The sequence below is a fragment of the Carettochelys insculpta genome, chromosome 16 (assembly GCF_033958435.1).
Source record: "Carettochelys insculpta isolate YL-2023 chromosome 16, ASM3395843v1, whole genome shotgun sequence".
NCBI lineage: Eukaryota > Metazoa > Chordata > Testudines > Carettochelyidae > Carettochelys > Carettochelys insculpta.
The window spans coordinates 28,508,000-28,528,692 of NC_134152.1; the positions used below are offsets into that span (position 1 = coordinate 28,508,000).

The 20,693-nt window shown below is 49.4% G+C and overlaps 1 long non-coding RNA gene across 1 annotated transcript in view; it reads left to right on the forward strand.

Moving 5' to 3' along the window:
* Positions 1-19,356, forward strand: part of LOC142021836 (uncharacterized) — a 121,715-nt gene extending 102,359 nt beyond the window's left edge. The window contains exon 3 of the long non-coding RNA XR_012647788.1: positions 19,160-19,356. This is a non-coding gene — a long non-coding RNA (uncharacterized LOC142021836). The remainder of the gene's footprint in view (positions 1-19,159) is intronic.
* Positions 19,357-20,693: the final 1,337 nt, after the last annotated feature.

Sequence of the window (20,693 nt, forward strand, 5' to 3'; positions counted from 1 at the left end):
CACCAGCCTGACGGAGACTCTGTGACGGGGAGGGATTTTTCCATTGGAGCCAAAACGCTCTCATCTCTGGGAGCCAGAGGAGCGCAGCAGCGTCTCAGTTTGTTGCTTAATCAATGACAAGGTTTAGATTGTTTTCTTTAAAGTAAACAAACAAATTCATGCCCCCTCCCTCTTCCCGAGTCTCCCCTGGGCTACTGTGGTTCTGCAGGCCTGCTGCTTTCCTTCCTCCATCCCCTTCCCCCACAGTACACTGTCTCTGGCCTCCCTCCTCTGCAGGCAGATGTGGGCTTCCCCAGGGCCCTAGCCCACATATCAGCATTGTCTGCTGTGGGAAAGGCCAAACCTGCTGCAGCTAAGGCTTGACGATGTTTACAGCTCGGAGCAGGAAATATCCAGTGTCACAGTCAGTTCTGTTCACTGCAGAACAATGGCCCTGCCAGCATGCCGCAGCTCCTGGGTAGTTGCCCCCTCAGCGGAAGTGGGAAGCACGTTGTCCTCCGTCTTTCATAGGTAGGAAGCAGCCTGGTAAATAAACAGCAGCTGCTGGTGGGTTGGAGAGAACTGGATCTCGATGGTCGTTTCGCATTCTCAGATGGCTCATTGATAGCGTCCAGGTGGGTGAGAACTAAGGCCAAGTGTTCTCCGAATAGAGAGACTTGGACTTTGTCAACATTATAAAGTGTAAAGCGCTGCCAGCGTGGCAGCTTGCCCATGGCAGGGCTCTGGGAGACAGCTCTCCCAGCACTTCAGGTAAACCACCTCCCTGAGGGAGTAGCTTACAACACTGGAAGGACGGGTCCCAGCGCTGTAGCCTGGTTAACACTGTTGAGGGTAGGGAGGGTGATTTTTTCACGCCCCAGGCCAGAAAATTGCAGCTCAGGGAAGTGCCAGCGTAGACGAAGCCTTGGAGACAAACCCGCCATGAGTGTACAGTAATTCTGCAGGCCGCAGTGGAGTTACTGTGGAGTCACCCCAGCAGTATTCAGAGAAGGACCTGGTCCTCAGGTTTCTTCTGAGAGAGCCATCCCGCCAGGTTACGAGCCACGTAAAACAGAATCTGTTACTTTTTACAGAGAAGGGCAAGACCTACAAAACTGAGACCGAGGTCCTGGAGATGTCCAAGTTCAAGGGTGGTTGAGCCTGGGGCTTGAGTTTGGCCCGTTCTAGGCAGAGGGCTTCCTACAAATTTCAGCTCTGGGCCTGGCGTCAGAGGCCCCCAGCTCACTCAAACTGTGCTGGTTTTCCCACCTGGGTGCTCTGTAGGATGAGGTGGGGCAACCGCCTCAGGCCCTGCACTTTTGGAGACCCCATAGTGGCCACTCCTGCTGGCCTATGGATGGGAGGGGCACAATTCCCTGGGCCTGGGGGTTGCACACAGTGCCAGCTGCAGCAGTGGATTGCCTTCCCCACCCTATTCACCATGTGCGCAGGGGAGGCGGCAGCCTACTCTGCTGTCCCTTCCTATGTGGTGAGTGGGGTGGAGGTGGCAACCCCTTGCTGCTGCTACCACTATGCACAACCCCCTGCTTCAGGTATTCCCCCTGATCCACTGCTGAGGGGAGGAGGTAAAGTGGTGGAGTAGGGGAGGGGAGGGGAGGGGCCTGCATGCAAGGTGGGGTGTTGTTCTGGGCCCTGTGCCTGAGGCGCTGGTGGGGAATTGCCCTGTGCCCTGTCCCCACCTCAGGATGGCTCTGTGGGTGGTTTGGTTCCGGCCTAGCTCTACTTTGCTAGGCCTCAGTGTTTCCCAATGCACCTGGTTTCAGGTGGTTAGCAGGAGTGCAGTAACTCCATACTGAAATGCAATAGCCTTTGCATGGTGAGGAGAATGGACTCGAGGCTATCGTACAACAAGAAGTCCTGTGGCACCTTACAGACTACCAGATATTTTGGAGCACAAGCTTTCGTGGGCAAAGACCCACTTCATCAGTTGCATCTATAAGGTGCCACAGGACTTCTTGTTTTTCTCGAAGATACAGACTTACCTCTCTGATACTAGGATATAGCAGGTACTTTAGACCCTACAGAATGATATAGCAGTTCAAGCCCAGAGTTTAGCATTGTCACCTCCTGGATTCTAATTGCACTGTCTGCAGCATTGCCCATATCTGTTATATTACGGTTACCATGTTTGAACTTTTAAAAAAGAAGACACCCTTGAGAGAGAGTGTATCGGTATTAGTGTCTACCAACTCACATTGTACACTATTCTATAACACATTAATACATAGCTTGAACTGCTATATCATTCTGTAGGGTCTAAAGTACCTGCTATATCCTAGTATCAGAGAGGTAGCCGTGTTAGTCTGTATTCTGTCAAAACAAAAAAGCAGTCATGTAGCACTTTAAAGACTAACAAAGCAATTTATTAGGTGATGAGCTCTCATTCCACAAAAGCTCATCAGCTAATAAATTGCTTTATTAGTCTTTAAAGTGCTACGTGACTGCTTTTTTCTTTTTTTTGAAAGTTCAACTATGGTAACCCTAATTAATATGCCAAAGCTTTTCGCAAAGTGCCAGGGGATCTTCAACTTCTTCACAGCCAGCCACCATCAAAGGGTGAGCGAATCACCAAAAAAGTCAAGGGCAGCACCTCCCTGACTGCTGCACTCGCACTAAGTATCAGCCCGGTCCCACTGTGAAGCTTGGACACCTAAGGCAATCAAGTGGTCCCAAGTGAACTTCAGGAAAATGAATTAGAATGAGGTTAGAGTGGGAATTAAAGCCAGTTATTTTGGAGATGGGATGGAAAGACCCAGTAACACAATAAGGTCACTGAGGATAAAGCTGCCTCTTGAAGCCTGAACTCTTGTCAGAAGTGAAGGGGGTTTGGTGGTCTTTGATTAGCTTTGCTCAGTAGTTGCTTGTCCCCCTCATCATGCAGGTGCCTTCCTTTCCAGTGTACAAGAATCCCCCAATTTCGCTGTCTAAATTACTTAGGCTTCTTCAGGTTCGATAGGCTCCTTGGACTCCTATGCTGATTAGGCCTCAGTTGGAGTCTTTGTGTCCATTTCGGGGCACCACATTTCAAGAGACATGGAAAAACTGGAGCAGGTCAAAGAAGAGCAACAAGAATGTTTAAAGGTCTAGAGAATGTGAGCTATGAGGGAAGACTGTAAGAACTGGGCTTGTTTAGTTTAGAAAGGAGAAGACTGAGAGGGGACATGATAGTGGTTTTCAAGAACCTAAAAAAGGGTTATTAGGAAAGAGAGAAAATTTGTTCTCCTGGGCTTCTGAGGCTTGGACAAGAAGCAATGGGCTTAAACTGCAGCAAGGGAGGTTCAGGTTGAGCATTAGGGAAAAATTCCTAACTGTCAGGGTGGTTAAACACTGGAATAAATTGCCTTGGGAGGTTGTGGAATCTCCATCACTGGAAATATTTTAAAGCAGGTTAGATAGACATCTGTCAGGAATGGTCAAGACTGTGCTTGGTCCTGCCATGGTGGCAGGGACTCAATGACTTCTCAAGGTCCCTTTCTGTTCTAGTGTTCTATGATTCTATGTTTCTCTGATTCTACAGGAAGGGGATTCCCATAAATATGAACAAAACAAGACAGTTTTCCAGCCTGCATCCCGGTGCTTTCCCTCAGCCTGTTCAGAGCCAGCTGTCTCCCCATTCCTCTGCATCTGATCCTTCTCCTGTTGCCTTTCTGCTGGCAAGGGGCACCTTGTCCCCGCTACCCTGGAGCTGTGCACAGGGCTCTTCTGTGGCCTGACAGAGCCCTTCCTGGCAGGAGCATGTAGCCATTCCCCTGACAAGGGCAATGAATCACCCTCTTATTCTAACAGGCCCTCTCTCCATAACACACCTGCCACGCTTTAGTCTGGCCTTCCCCTTGACAAGTTTTTCTCCATCCCTTTGATAGTAGCTCTTTTCAGCCTCCATGAAAGGGGCCTATTGGTATCTTGATGGATTGCACCTTATTTCAATATCAATGGGGGTGGGAGAATGTGTGGAAGGCCTGAGGCAGCCTGTTTAGCCAAGGTTTGTTAACAGGATGGCCCTTCGCCCTCAACCCCCCTTTACCACTCCTTCCTTTGCACGGAGAAGATGGGAACACAGGGCTGTGACTGATTTCGTCTCCTGGAAACCACTTGGCCAATGGTTCATTGGGAAAAAGAAGGGGTGGGTGGAGCTGAGGGGGGGTGCGGGTGGGGGACTAGGGCCTCTTAACAAGATTTACTGAGGATTGTCCAAACTGAGTGCAGGCAGAATGTTAACATCAAGGCCTTGTCTGGGGAGTGTTAAGTCCAAAGGACCCCCAGTGTTGCTATGGTTTCTCCTTCTCCTCTGCTGTTTAAAAAAATAATAGATAATCCTTTCTTTGCTCTTAGCCTTTCATCCTTCCCCTTCCAAGTCAGTTGTTTTTAATTCTTTCTCAAATTCACCAATCTCTAGAGGAGCCAGAGGGAGCCAATTCAGGCCTCTCCAGTTAGTTCACATAGCCTGCTATCCCATTCACCTGGGGGGCTTGGTTACTGCACATTGTCCAGGGTTTATGCTCCTCACACTAGGACAGTTCCCAGCAGTGTTCTTCTCCCGACCCTGTTCCTGCACTGGTGAATGAGACAAGGAAAACGGGACTCTTACCATGTAAGCTTCATTGGGTAACACTATTACAAGGTCTCCATGCCAACCTCTCTAGAAGGAGATGTGTGCTTTCAACAAGGCAGAATGGTGGCACATCAAACATGCCATTAACATACACACATGAGCCTGTAACACTGGTCAGGGTGAATTGTGTTTCCTGTTCTGTGTGGATCCTCAGACAATTTGAGTCTGTTTCAGCTCCCAGCTGCAGAGGTTGGCTGTGTAGTTCCAGCTGCTCTCACTGGTGGAGCCCCTCACTTCACTCCCAGATGTATCAGCTCTCACTGCAAGAGTCAGGTTAGAGAAGCTCAATAACCATGGGGAAGGTGAGCAGCATCAGCAAGATATTCAATACAGCAACGAAGGGTCCTGTGGCACCTTACAGACTAACAGAAAAGTTTTGAGCATGAGCTTTCGTGAGCACAGACTCACTTCATCAGCTGCTGGTCCCTGAGTTACCCATCCATGCAACAAACCTCGTTGCCAGATCTGCCCACATATCTACACCAGCAACACCATTACAGGACCTAACCAGATCAGCCACACCATCGTGGGTTCATTCAGCTGCACATCTACCAATATAAGTTATGCCATCATGTGCCAGCAATGCCCCTCTGCTATATACATCGGACAAACTGGACAGTCTCTATGTAAAAGAATAAACGCACACAAATCAGATATCAGAAATGGCAATATACAAAAACCCGTAGGAGAGCACTTCAATCTCCTGGACCACACAGTAGCAGACTTAAAAGTGGCTATCCTACAGCAAAGAAATTTCAGGACCAGACTCCAAAGAGAAATTTCTGAGCTACAATTCATCTGCAAATTCGATGCCCTCAACTCAGGCTTAAACAAAGACTGTGAATGGTTGGCTAAATACAAAAGCAGCTTCCCCTCCCTTGGTGTTCACACCTCCAAATCAACTGCTGGTAGTAAGCCTCACCCTTGCTGACTGAGCTAACCTTGTTATCCCCACCCTTGCTCTGGCTTATTTATACCTGGCCCTGCAGATTTCCAAGACCAGCATCTGATGAAGTGAGCCTGTGCTCACGAAAGCTCATGCTCAAAACTTCTGTTAGTTTATAAGGTGCCACAGGACCCTTCGTTGCTGTTACAGATCCAGATTAACACGGCTACCCCTCCGATACTTGACATTGAATACAATGACCTGTAAGGTCTGGGGTGGGCCACCAAATTAGAACAGCAGCAGCCATGAGCCAAGAGGCAGAAAGTCACATCCTCACATTCCTTCTAAATTAGATCCAAACAGTGTAAAGTGGGGCACCTTTTTCACAGCCCTTCCTAACAATACCCTCTATCACCAGATAAGCAACAATCTGGCAAGGAGTTGAAGCCACAGTTGAATAGAAACAGAGAGGGAGCCCTGCTAGTCTATACACTATCAAAACAAAAAGCAGTCAAGTAGCACTTTAAAGACTAGCACTTGACTGCTTTTTGTTTAGCCACAGTTGTGAGTGTGAAAGATGTGCTTCTTTATTTGTTTTATCGTTACAGTCCCTACTTCTCTATTGTGTATCTGTCTGTCTGGTTTCTGTTTGGTTCATTGATTGTTTGTGTCTGTTACCTAACTCATTTTGCAAGGTGTAAACCAACTTGGGTATGGGTTGGGTTGGGTATGCTGAGGTAAAGAATTGCTTCACAATGGATTCTGACTGATTGAAGAAGAATTTTGTAATACTTCAGTAAAATGACAGGTTAGGGTATAAGCTAAGCACCATCCAAGTTTCACTGTATAAACTGGGGTCCAAATGTTCTCTGTAACCAACTTCAGGACACAGCCCCAAGGTCAGATCTGCGCGACCTCAACACCCAGCCAACCTCAGCAGAAGCTGGAGTTCCTGGATGACCTGATCCTGACTGGCCATCAGGGAAAAGTTTGTGTGCCTTCACAGGGGTGTGAGCATTGCATGTTTAGTGTGTGCTTTCTGTTTTGGTGCCTGGTAACAAATAGAGTTTAAGGATATTACTGTGAAAGGCTTTTTCACCAATAAAAGGCCTGGCAAACTCACAGAAGCATATGCCCTGAGCCTAGGAACTGGTTGAGGGTGAGTACTTAAACTAACCAGATTGCACCTGAGCCCTATAATTTGAGTATGGGTGGACCTGAGCCTTAGGAACCGGGTACGGGTAGGTGCCTTTCACCTGGAGCCCTAGGAACGAGGAAAAGGTGGGGGTGCCCTAGGACCTGCGTAGAAGTGGGTGTCCTGAACTGTGCAGGTAACAGATCACTGCACAAATGTACAAGCCCATTGTGGAGCTGATTCAGCCTGGGACAGCTACAGAATCTGTCTCAGTGACACCAGAATCACAGACTCGCCATTTTATTGGCCCACTTGTCAGTAGCACTAGACCTGCTGACCTATTGTCTCACCAGCTAGCCCTAGGCTACAGATCACACAAACACTACAAACGCACTACCTCTCTCTTGTACAGGAAGGTACTGGCTGTGTGATCTCCAAAAATTAAATAAAACCAGCTCCAGCATCACAGTCCCTCAGCAGGGGTTGCAGGCAGAATCAGATCAGAACCTGAACCAAAGGACCAGAGAACCCCACTGAATGAAATAATGAAGAGTGTTTTTAATTCTGCAGCCACCCATTCCTGGCCTGTAGGACAAACTCCCCTTGAGCCACTCCATCTGACAGCACCTCAAGGGGTATTTTGAATCATGTCTAGCTCTCTGGAAAACTTTAAAAAACCACAAAGCTCAGGAGACTCTTTGGCTGTCCCTGTCACCCCAAGAAGATTTAATTCAGTTTTATGTCACTGGTGAGAGGAAAAACTGTAAAAACAGCCAAGGAATCCTCAGGCTCTCAAGAGAGCACAAGAATAGAAATGAAGTTCTGCATTAGGGACCCACCAAGGGAAAATTACATCCTCCTGAGGCTGGGAGGTGAGTCCATGCAGATGAGGTCAAGATGATCTGAAAATGCTGAGCTGCCAGCTGGCCCTGCCTCAGCAGCAGTGCTTCAAGTTGCTCCCATTAGGGATCCTGTTTTGTGGTGCATTTGCCTTCTCTGCTAGATGTACCATTTTTCTCCATAGGATTCTGTGCCAAATGTTGGTCTCAGGCATAGGTGCTGGAACTGAGGGTGTGGGGGCAGGAGAGGAGGGAGGCTGTGCACCCCCGATGTTCCTTCTACACAGGGTTTCCAGTTCGGTTCAATGGCTCTCAGCACCCCCCCTATAAAAATTCTTCCAGCACCCTTGAGTAAGTCCCCAACAAACCTGCTGATGTCGATCACCTTTCTTGCCCTAAGCTGATTCCAATGGAGTCACTCCAAATTTACACCAGAGTGAGTGAGATTAGGATCTGGCTGATATAACCTTGCCTGTAGAATCACACTATGCTAGGCAATTTCATTGATTTATTTATTTCTTTTTGGCATCAACAGTTGGGTTTGATGCCACTGAGCAGGGTATGGCTGATTGCATTGTATTGAGCTCCTCGGTGTGCCAGCCTCTGGCACTGAGCGATCACACCCACACAACAGGGGCTCGCCTCCCTCCTGCTGCGCTGAGGCAGGCTCTCTGATCCAGGTCCCTGCCATGGCTGAATCGTCAAATTGACGCCCCAATAGGAAGGGGCTAGCTTGGCTTTCTGGGCCCGTTGTTCTTCTCTTTCACACTGGCGGTTACCCTGGTGTTACTCCTAACCAGTGTCAGAGCAGGACTGGCCTCACCGCTCCCTGTGTTGAAGGCAAAGCACAGCCAATTAGGCAAGGTACATTGTGCCACTGTACCGGGAGCTCAGGGTGAAGGCACACAGCCCTTCCAATGAGCACCTGTTTTAGATGTACCTGGCCAGTTGTGCCAGCACCTGGTTTGACCTGCATTGTATATCTCTGTAGCTGTATGTCCCCGGTGGGCCAGGTTCCAACCATCAGAATTAGGCAGCGTTGCAGTGTTCCGTGGCGTAGGGGCCCACAGGAAAGGTCTGAGAGAAAGACAATTCCTACCCTGCTTTCTAGCCATGCTCACAAGTTGTGTGTACAGGTGCGAGCAGGGGATGGGAGCAGGAAAACTGGAGTCTGTTCCTGGGTCTGCTACTGACTTTCCATGTGACCCCTGAGCAAGGCACTTAACCACCTTGTGTCTTGGTGTCCCATGGGGCTAGTAATCTTTGAGCCTTTTATCATCACCCAGCCAGTAGCGTCTGGTTCGGTGGTAAACACCAGAGGAGGCCATAAATTCTGTCCTTTTCTGCGTTACCTGGTGCTCACCTCTACCGCATCAGAGTGGATGCCTCTGCGACTGCACACCTGACCTGGCTTCAGTGCTCCTGCCAATTTTTTTTCCATCCAGGTGCAGAATGTATTTTGTTAGGTGCACCCAGGCATATGTGGATCTGCACCCCCCAGTGGAAGAACACGCTGCTGGCTGTGGGTGCTCTGCTAGTCGGCTGGGTGGCATTTTGCTCTCTCCTGGGTGGCCGTCCACTCACTCAGTTTTACGGGGAACACTGCCTGGCTTCTGGGCTGTTAGGCCAGCACAAGTCCCAGGAGGCTTCAGAAAGACTCACCCTTTTCCTACCTTGCGAAATCAGCTCCTCAGCATAAAGCCCCTCTGTAGTGGCAGGGTGCAATGAGGCTTAAGGCTACACATGACCAAATTCATTCTGCACAGGGTGATCTGTGGCGGGAGCGGGGTGGGGGGTTCAGAGTGTGGGAGGAGGCTCATGTTGTGGGGGATGAGTGCTCTGGCTGGGAGGTGCAGGCTCTGGAGTCGGGCTGGGGATGAGGTGTTTGAGGTGCAATAGGGGACTCCAGGCTGGGGCCAACAGGCTTGGAGTTCAGGAGCGGGCTTAGGGCAGGAGGTTGGGGTGGGGGTACTGGGATTGGGCAGGAGTTAGGGTGCAGAAGTGGGCTCAGGGTTGGGGTGAGGGATCTAGGTGGGTGCTAGGGCAGTGGAGGGGGCTCAGGGCTGGAGCAGGGAATTGGGGTGCAGGGCACTTACCTGTGGGGGGAACAGGTGGCTCCATGCTGCCCTGCACTCACGTGCAGGCACCAGCCCCTGCAGCTCCCATTGGCTGTAATTCCCAGCCAGCGGGAACTGCAGGGGCAGATCTTTGCAGTACTCCAGCTTGAGGGAAAGGAACAGCAGTTCATGGAGCCGCCTTCCCCCACTGCTTGCCAGGAAGGGCTATCCCAGCACATAGGGTCTTTACAGGCTGCAGCCTGAGGCCCTGGGCTAAGGGGGCCCCCTCGGCCCACAGCCGCGGTACCTAATGCCCCTTTCTTAATCCACCCCTGCTGCTGGAACCGGAGGAGCACATCTCTCCCCGACCATGGCAGCACCATACGTGGCAGCCCTGAGCCCCTGCACAGGGCTTATGAGGAAGCTGCACACCCACATGGCTTAGACGAAACCTTGACAGCCGCCATCATCCACATTGTCTTTAATGCAGTTATTGTCACAACACCACAGTCAGGCGCACCCAGTGCTCAGGCCCTGGGACATACTTACTGGCCCACGGTCACACAGGGAATCTGTGGCAGAGCAGAGCACTGAGCCCAGGCGCTGCAATCCCCAAGTTAGCGTCTGAACCGCTGATCAGCCTTCCTTCGAGGAAGTCACCACCGGCCCCCATGCTGTGCTCTGACCAGACATGCAGCGAGGGGCTGCTGCACAGACTGGAACGTGGCTCCTCGCCCTGCTATGTTTCCTTGGGGCTGGAGGCTTTGCTTAGGTTGTGGTTGGATTCAGTTTCAGGATTGGGATGGAGCAAATGTTTGAGGATCTGCCAAGCTCGTTATTTATGATTAAGGCAAGTGCTCTGACACCCATGATAAAATAGAGCCCTGGGGCCACTGGGGGCGGGGGGAAGGAGGGCAGCTGTGGGAGGAGAGGCTTCTGCTGGGCGAGGTCCCGGTGGCGGGCTGTTCGTGCCCTGGGGGGACGCTTTATTGCAGTGTCTGGCAGACGCTGGCAGGTAGAGGCTGGCCAACAGGATTGGCACTGTCTGAAACACAAGCCACTCTTTCCCCTCTTCAGAAAGGGGAGCCGCAAGGCAGGGATGGGTGAGCATGCCGCAGCCTTCCTGACAGTTGTATTTCCTGTGCCTGCGCCAGGTCCCCCACCTCAGTGCTGCTGGTAACACCAGACCCCTGCGTGCCAGGGCTACGCTAGCGAGAGACTGCTCTGGTCTGCTCAGGGTGAACAGCTTGTGGGTGGGCAATAGCCGAGGCACAGCCAGAAATCTGAAAGTCTAAAGGAGTTTGTCTTGCCCACAAAAGCTCATGACCTAATACACAGATTTGCTCATCTTTAAGGTGCTGCAGGACTGCTTGTTTTTTGTGAAGCTAGACTAACACAGCCACCCCTCTGAGCCAGAGACAGATAGCCTCCTTTGATCTGAGGTTTGCTCCCAGGAGCTAGGACCCCCCCCACCCTGAACACACACTGCTCTGTCCTGTTTGAGGGGTGGGGGAACCCAGGCAGCCATCAGACACAAATGGCAAACTCCTGTGGGAGGGGCAGATTCAGCCCTGCAACCGTGTAAGCATCCCTCAGCCTCAGCTGGAGTGAGTTGAATGGAAGCAACAGGCAGGTGTTTGAGGAGGAAGGTAAGGCCCATTCCAGCTCCAGCTCCAGCCCCTTCTCACGGGTCACACCAGACTCCAGAGAGATAGCACAGGAACCCCAGGGGCTGGGGATGCAGCAGCCCTCCCCTCTACGGCTTGATGTGGTTTTCCTCATGTACAGGGTTTGCAGCTGGGTTCAATGGTTCTCAGCCCCCCAGGATACAAATTGTTCCAGCACCCCGCTGGGGGAGCTGAACAGATGTGCACAATGGAGTTGTAGCATCACTTCTGCATTGAGCCTGGTTCTCTACCAGGCAAAGCCCCAGTCCATAAATAAGTTAAATGGATTCCACTAGCCACAAGTGATTTAACTGTGACCAAGCAAATTTATACCACATGTGCACTTTTAAATGAAGAGATTACAAGTCCAATTCTCCATTGCCCTAGCACAGGGCCCTGCAACCAAAATAGCAAGAAGATGCATTTTTTCGAATTTCAGTTACAAAATCAATATTTCAAGAGCCGCAATGCACTGAATAGAGATGGTCCTTAATAAATAACATCAAACCATACTTTTGTCATGCTTATTTTAAGAACAGAGCGCACACAATGATATGTACCAGTTATAAAGTTTAAGCTACTTTCACCCCTGGACTAGAGAGCAAATGAGGATGAGGAAAATGCTGACCTGGGGATAGGTTCTTAAGCAGGAAGGAGCAATGTTCACTTTAACCCTCCACACGCACATCTCATTCCCAGGCTCTAACCCCCTCAGCCTCCAAACCTGCCCCCCAGTCTCCAGGCTTTACCTGCCTCAGCCCCCAAATCTGCCCCCCCCCTTCCCCAAGCTTTACCCCCCCATCCTGCAAACCTGCCCTCCCATCCCCAGGATTAACACACCTCAGCCCCAAACCAGCCCCCAGGATTAACCCCTCTGTGGAGCTGGCTGGGTAGCCTACTCCAGGTGGCCACCTGTGCTGAGCAGAAGGAAGGCTGGTGCAGAGGTGTTCCACTGGTGGGAGTGAGCCAAGCCATGCCCACTGTAGGAGTGTGACCACTCAGCTAGCATGGCGAGTGAGGGGCTCTGTGGCTCCCTCCCTACCACTGCCGAAATAATTCAGTTGGTTTAATGGCCAGATCCTTCCCGCTGCCCTGCTGGCTGTTAAACCAATTAAAGTTAGTTCTGCTGTTTCAGCAGCAGCAGCAGCAGCAGGGCAGGGAGCCACAGAGGAGTCAGCAGCAGCAGTGTCTGGAGCCACAAATGACTCCTTAAGAGCCACATGCAGCTCCAGAGCTGCAGGTTGCCAAGCCCTGCCCTAGAGCAACAAGAAGCAGGTTCAGAGGGACAGTTTCTCTCTCCCTGGGAATGCCCCATCTGTAGGCAAGTTCCACAGCCACTCTACAGACCTTACCAGGGAAAATGGTCTTACATAGTCAAAATGTAATCCTTTCTCTGTTTAACCCAGGCCTTTGTACCACATTGCTTACAACAGCAGTTAGCTCAGCTTGCATGTACAGTTAAGTCTACATTGTCCTAAGCGTTCGAAGTACTTTGAGCAAATTCTGGCACTAAGTAAAAAAAAAAAAAAAAAAACCGCCGAATTGAAGCAGTTCCTAGCGAATTCTGTAATATTTTCCTGGACACTTTTGTGACATGCAGGGCATTACGGTTGCGGTTAATTAAACTTCTCTCTCCATAGCAACAAGGCTGGAATATGAGTACTTAGTGTCATCTACAGTGGATGCCATAGTCTTGAGATTAACTGTGAATCGTCTACCCTTACCCCCTCCCCCAGCACATACACAATTTCTGAGGTATTTTCTACAGCAGGAGAAGGAAGAAAAAGCCTCTTGTCATTCCAGCTGCCCATTAGTATTCAAACTCCCGCTCTGTTTTTATTCAGCTGCATTTCAAGCCAGGCATCAAACAAGCCTCAGACTATTATGTGATGAAAGCTTTTGCTGTTAAGAAAGCTGCTTGGATCTGCCTCGTGTTTTCCAGTACATCTCTCAAATGAGGCACACAGACAAGTTAAAACAGGCAAATTTCAACAGGGCCCGGGATATGGATGCTGGAGGGTTCATCATCTCGCCACCCTGCTGCCTTCCCTGAATAGTGCTGAAGGAATTCTTAAGATAATCATAGAACCATAGAATACAATACTGGAAGGGACCTTGAGAGGTCATCAAGGCCAGTCCCCTGTCCTCACGCAGGACTAAGCACCCTCTCAGGTGCATCACACTCAAAGTCTACTGAGGACTGCACAAACAAAACTGATAGCTTTCAGGGCCACCAAAGAAAATGTACTTCTATTGGAAAATCTTAATTAGTTGTTATTATAGATTATGTTTCAGGTATATTTTATAATATTTTTTCAGGTTTTGTTTGACTATAATACAATAACTGTAATGGAGAATTTAATAAATTAATATGAATGTTATTGTTTTATAATTTTATTAATCGTTCATAAACTTTGATGTGTAAAATTGTTATTTGCTCCACGCCCCAGCCCCCACCAGCTTCCAGCCCCAGAGCTGCCAGAGTTCTCCAACCAGGTCTCCGGGGTTGGAGCTACAGGCCACAAAAAAATTCAATCAGGCCACGTATGACATGCTTTCATCATCCCTGACAGATGACTATCTAATTTGCTCCTAAATATCTCCAATGATGGCAATTCCGCAATCTCCCAGGGCAATTTATTCCAGTGCTTAACAACCCTGACAACTAGGAAGTATTTCCTAATGTTGCACCTAAACCTCCCTTGTTGCAATTTAAGCCCATTGCTTCATTTAATTTCCACTGATGAAATCAGTGGCACCAACTCCCATCTGTACCTGCCAGCCCTGGCCCACACCCTCCGTGATCTGTTGTGACGGGGCAGGAGCTGGTGGCCTTCAGGCAGAAGGGATTTAATGCAGGTGGGGCTGAGGCTGGGGGTGGGGAATGGTGCCAGGAACAGAGAACAGGGGCTATGGTTCAGCCTGAGGCTGAGGGAGTGGTATCAACAGAGTTCTCACTGCATGTGGCGGCAGCACTTTGCTGCTAATGCTACTTACAAAGAGCTTAGGCTAGAGCCACACTACAGTGGAAGATTGATCTGCTGAGGGTTGATCTTCATGAGCGAAATGACGCTCCCAGGGGTCGACATCCACCCCGTACTCCTCGCGAGAGGCAAGGAACAAGGAAGGTCGATGGGAGAAATGCTCCCGTCAACCTCCCGCCGTGTGGCCAGACGTGGAAGTCAACTGCGGATAAATTGATTTTAGCTACACAATTGACGTAGCTAAAATTGCATCTCAGCGGTCGACTTCTATGTCTATACTAGACATAATCTTAGAAGAGAGCTGGCTTCCATCCCTGACTGCCATATACACACTATGGGTCTGCTCCCTTCCCCTAGTTTGTGTTCAGCAGTCACGTGTGTATCTGCCCATGCACACAAGGCAGGGCTCAGACACCAATACTGCATGGTTCCCCTCCCTGTGAGATGGGCCTGGGATAGGGATTTTGCCTGGGTAAGGAATGCAGGATATATCTCCAGTGCACAGTAGGATGGGTACAGGGTGGTCGATACTGGTCTGTATTGGAAAACTTGCCCCTGTATACAGACCCGTGCTCTGCAGTCTGTCCTTTCATTTTAAAACAGACCAGAGAGTCTGTAGTCCTTATGGCTGTAAAGAGAACCACGCAAACATGCCATGAATACAAATTAATCCCGTGATGTTTGCCTGAGTCTTCGGGCAGCCTGAAACAATCGCTGTCAGACAAGTGCAAACTGCCCCACAAGTCTCAAGGGGGGTGTTCATCCTGGAACCTAAAGATGGTACTCAGCATGGCAACATTGTTAACTATTCACTGCTGATCATTTTGGCAGACACATCCAGCTGATCTGGTTATGCCACTGTTCCAAATTGCCTGCTCTTACTCCAGAAACTCCAATGGCTCCTACCCAGCTGCCAAAACTTTTAGCTTCCCCCAGAACAGGTTCTCTAGTGTAGCGGTGTGCTGCCGAACAAATGTCTATTGCAGGGATGAGCAAAGTTTACATGTCAGGCCCCACTTTTTGTCCCAACAATTAACAGGGCCTTGCTCCCAAGCTGTGTAATGTGACCCAAACCGACAGAAATTTTGGTTATGATCATATGAAAATAAAAACCCTTTTGGCACGTGCAAGAAAATAAGTCTGTGGAACATTAAAAACTTTATTAATCGGTATATAAATGCAAATACACAGACACAAAAAAAGTAACAACAAGAAGTCCTGTGACACCTTATAGACTAACAGATATTTTGGAGCATAAGCTTTTCTGGGCAAAGACCCACTTCGTCAGATGCATGAGTGCAGTCAGGACTTGTTGTTTTTGAAGGTACAGACTAACTCGGCTACCTCTCTAAAAACAGTAACATACTTCAATGTTTTCAGGGAGATGGATGAGCCTGAGACCCAGCAGCTGGTCGTGCTGTGCCCCCTTATGAAATTTCACACCCCCTGAGGGGGACCTCCCCCCCCCTTTGCACACCCCAGATCTATGGCACTGAGAAGGGAAACGGTGGGGAAATCACAAAACGAATGGCATGCGAGTTCATAATGAATAAGCCAGGAGGCACAGTGTGGAGTGTGTGATTCATTTTCACTTCTAATCAGTGGGGGGTGGGGTTGTCAAAAAAGAGGAGCCGGTACTCGGCTGGCTCCCCCACCCCACCAGTGTTCCTGCAGCTGGGGCTGCCTGTGGGGCACCCTGGCTGAGGGCTGAAGCATGGGCGCTTAACTCTATGGCTGGGAGCTGGCAGGGGCTGCCAGCGGAGAACATAGATTTATTACGATGGAGGTGCCAGTACTCAGTACCAGCACGTACTGCCACAAAGAAAGCCCTGCTTCTAATTAATTAGACACCTCCATTTTCAAAATTCAGAAGGAGGAATTTCCAGGCAGCCCAGGAGCTCCCACCCAGCCCTGCCCCAGCCCACAAGCAGTCAGCTCCAGTTTGCCCCTGGGTAGGAGATAGACAGGCCTTTATCATAATGTGCTTACACTTACACCCAGCAGAACAGATCCATTTGCAGAAGAAAGGAGAGGGAGGGGGCCCTAACAGCCCTTAGGCAGGAGGTTGTTGCAGGTATGAAGGCTCTATCTGGCACCAGAAGTAAAAGGAGCTCTTGGGAGAAAGGAGCCTGGGGCGGGGTTATGAGGTGACTTGGAGAACAGAATGGACTTCAGGTAGGTCACTTAGCACACCTGTCCAGCCTGAGACTCTCTGGGGCCTGACTCAGAGCATTCACGGTGCTTATTGACTTTGAGTTTGGGAGCTCGGCCCCTTTGACACTTAAGACAGACCCCTGGTGTGTCATCCTGGGCACTCAGAAACTGCAGCTCTCCAGCTCTGCGGCCACTTGTCGAACAGGTCAGCCTCGCCCTGTCTGGGCCGCGGCGTCCATGCTGGGAGTAGGGCTCTTGTGAGCACTGTGAGATCAGCAATGGAAGGCGTGCTTCAGGATAAGAGCAGACAGACGCCTGGCATTTGAACGTTACACCCGGCAGCCCCACATCGCGGGTCCCCATTTCTCAGTGATTACTCCTCTTCCTTCCATGGAGAGTTCAGCTCAGTGTTTCCACTTGAGAGGTTAAAGTCTGAATAGACCAGGCAGGAGCTGGGGAGGGGGACAGCCTAGAGAGAATACATCCCATTGTTTTATCTTGAATGCAGGCCATGTGTTCCATTAATACCCTATTCACTTCCAACAAGCCCACCACAAGCTGCATATTCAGTCTTAGATTAGTGCAGCTATCAGGACACATTTAGATATGGCCGATTTCCTCTGCAATCACTGCACTGGGCGGACAGACGGTGGGAAAACACTTCCCAGAAATTAGTCCTTTTCTTGCCCAGCTTTGCCCAATCCCGGAGCCAGGGCCGTTTGCTAATCGGATTCCCACAGCACCAAGCGAGATCATGTGACTCTCCAGGCAGCACATGGCTGAGGAGAGCTGTGTGGGAACAAGCGCATGGAAGGAGCCAGCAGAAAGGGTGAGAATTTTCAGGGTTCAATAGTCAAGGCCCTTTTCACGCAGGAGGCAGAGCCTTGCAGGCTCGTGGCCCGCCAGTTAAGTTCCCATGGCATAAGACTTGGGACTGTGAGGCCTTGGAGGACCTGCTTAGCTGGTGAAAAGGAATTTAGAGGGGAAAGAAGTAAGAGGGAAGGAGTAATAGAAAGGCTATTAAAGAGGGCTGCATAATGGAATTAAAAGCCCTCCACCTCAGAGGTGGCTGGTTTGAATTCAAACCAGCCCAGAAGCAGTCAATAGTTAGTGTCTTCCTAATAGATACATAGTGGTCTATGTAACATGAACTGGGGATCCCAATCGCACATGCCTGTACCCCAAAACAAAACGCACTGGCCCCTCTGTCTCAAAAGAAAACAAACAAGCAAACCTAAGGCTTCCTGCCTACTATGGTCAGTAATTATATTTCTTATAGTTAACTCATCTTCACTATAGACCACCTTTAGTGGTATTACACCTGCTTTGCTGATGCAGAAAAATCTGAGCCACAGCAAGGTTAAGTGTCTTGCTCAAGTCTCCCCAGATCATCAGTGGCAGAGCCAAGATTAACACTCAGGCATTCTGGTTCCAAGTCACAGAGTCAGTCCACAAGACCCTGCTGTCTCTTGCTGCATCTACAAGGGCTATTGGCTAGGTACACTTATTAAATGCCATAGATATCTTTGGGAAGATATGACTGGGAGGTAGGATGTGTAACTTAGAGAAATCAGGAGTTGAACAGTGACCTAGCCTCAGCCTTCATTGTGGTGAACCAGCAGCAGCTGTTTGACAGGACACAGCTGTTGCTTACGAAATGGCAATCTGCTTTGCAGAGACTAGCTGTTTGCACCTTCAGGCTGTGTAAAGTAGCACTGCCATGCTGTTCAGCGTTCCTTGCCTAGGGCTGCAGGGAAGGGATATGGTGCCTGGGGGATGGTAGATTTACTAGTGAAACTAATCAACCCTGCAAACCCTCCCTCACCAGAGTGGCTTCTACTCCTGCAAGTAGCATTGCTGAAGTCAGTGGGCTCGATTACCCCCGCTTTGCTTTGCCTTATCATTTCCACCTGTGCAAGGTAGGCATAACATATTGCAGCAGAACAGTCCCGTTCTATGCAGGTGGAAATGGCTGCTTTGGGGGCAAGGCCATGAAGAATCATGCCTAATGGGATGGCAGGACATGGCTGTGAAAGAAGAGAGGGAGTCCCTTGCACTGGTGTGTATAGGTCACTCATTGGTCATGGTGATAAGGCAGTGAGCTGGGATTTTCAGTCTTTGCTGGACCAGACCATGGCCCCAGACAGTGGGTAGGCAGCTGACATGTTCCTTGTGTCTGTTTGTGGCTAGCAGGTGCTTGTTGGAAAGATGGGGACTGTGAAAAGTCACAGAGACAAACTCCGATCCAGAGCGTGAGTCCTGGGGGAAATCAAATGAGGCCAAACCAGCACCTCCCACACCAGACCTCATTGTTTCCAGCTCTTGCTAACTGGGGCAGAGCTGCTGGCTGTACCCTCTGGGTTAGGGGGTGACCCCAAGCAATAGTCAGGGATGGTACAGAAATGAGCAGACAGATTGGGCCAGACACCAGAGCAGCAGAAAAATTCCTACTGCTCCCTCTGTCAGAGCTGAAACACCTGGAGTAATAGGCCCAACTGGATTTCCAGGTTCTGCAATGCAGCTGTGCATCCAACCGAGCTGCCTGCCTGCCACACTGGGTGCTTTGCCTTATATGGCTGTAGCACAGCCTTCCAGCTGTGCCCAGATTCAAGCATTACAGGGCATCATACCATGCAATGTCTCTGTGTGAGTAGGTGCTTTTTGGATGGGCTTCCTTGCTGGTTATGAATTGCCCACTGATGGTTCAGTGTCTTGCCCTGCCAGTCACATGAAGAAGGAAACTTTCCTTGTAGCCTAAAGCATTATGATTTGGATCCTGCCTGCCTCACTGCCAGTGGTGATTGTGTAACTGCTCCCATTCGCAGGTTGTGACTGTGCTGTGGAACCCTTGAATGGAGAGCTGAGCAAAAGGAGATGCAGCTGCGGTCAGGAATTGAGCTTGGATGAGGACGGTGGGTGAACTAGCTTTACTTCTTAGCATACAACTACACTACCCAGTAGACTGACCCGGTTAAGGTCAGTCTTCCTGGGTTTGACTTCACACACCTGGTGAGGATGCACAGAATTGAACTACAGTGAACTCTTTCATATCCTGCAGGCTCAGGACCGGCAGGTTGCTGGATATTGAAATATTCTGGATAACTGAGAGGTGTACCTAGCAATGCAGAACACTAAAGGAAAACAAGATTAAACATTAAGAATCCAACAGAAATGTATGCAGAGTACTTTATTTCCCAACAATAGTATTATTGTACACTGTAAACTTATAGGCTATGTCTACACTAGCATTCCTCTTTTGAAAGAGGCATGCAAATGAGGGAAATTGAAAATGCAAATGAGGTGCAGATTTACATATCTGGTGCGTCATTTGCATACTATTCTTTTGAAAGAAGAAAGGCAGCACAGACAGGGCTCTTTTGAAAGTAAACCCCTTTTTCGAAAGAACCTTTATTCCTAAAAAAAATAGGAAGAAGGGTTTCTTCGAAGATGGGATTTACTTTTGAAAGAGCCCCATCTACACTGCTTTTCTTCTTTTGAAAGAAGCTCTTTCAAAAATATGCGAATAAGACACCAGATATGTAAATCTGCACCTCATTTGCATTTTCACTTTCCCTCATTTGCATGCCTCTTTCAAAAGAGGAATGCAAGTATAGACACGGCCGTACTGTATTTGCTGTGTTTATTTGTATTTACTGTATTCATTTGTGTTTACTTTTGTTATATTGTCCTTATGGAAAATGTAACTTAAATTTACTTATGGTTAAAATGTTGGTTATTGGAGAGTTCTGGATGATAGCGGGCCAGTTATGAAAGAGTTTACTACATCTGGGTCGACAGTTCACCCTTGCGCTCCTCAGTATCACAAGGAGTAGTGGGAGGGATCCACAGGAGAGTTTCTCCCATTGACCTCCCTTGGCCAGGACAGCAGGGAAAGTCAGTTGTAGATAAGTCAATGCCAGCTATGCAATTGCTTACCTAGAATTGCGTATCTATGATCAACTTGAAGGTTTAGTGTAGACCTGGCCTTAGTGTGTCAACACCACAGCGAAATCCCACGTGACAATGCCCCTTCCCTACCTTCCTCCATCTCCTGGAGCACAGCAATGTCTTTCGATTCTTTTCCTCTTGAACAATTAGGCTCTGTATCATGGTGGCTGCATCAGACAAATGGACAATGAGACTCACTAATAAGGATGCCTTGCACATCTATAGTGCCTTCAGTCTGAAGAGCCCACCTTGAGCTTAACCTTGCCCTGAGGTAGGGGGTTATTATTAGCCACCTTTGGTAAGTGGGGAAAACGAGGCACAGTGATGACAAGAAATCTCCAGCACAATATATGTCAGGTCTCCTGCCTCCCCAGCCCAATCTCCAGCCTGGGCGTTAACATCAAGGCCCTC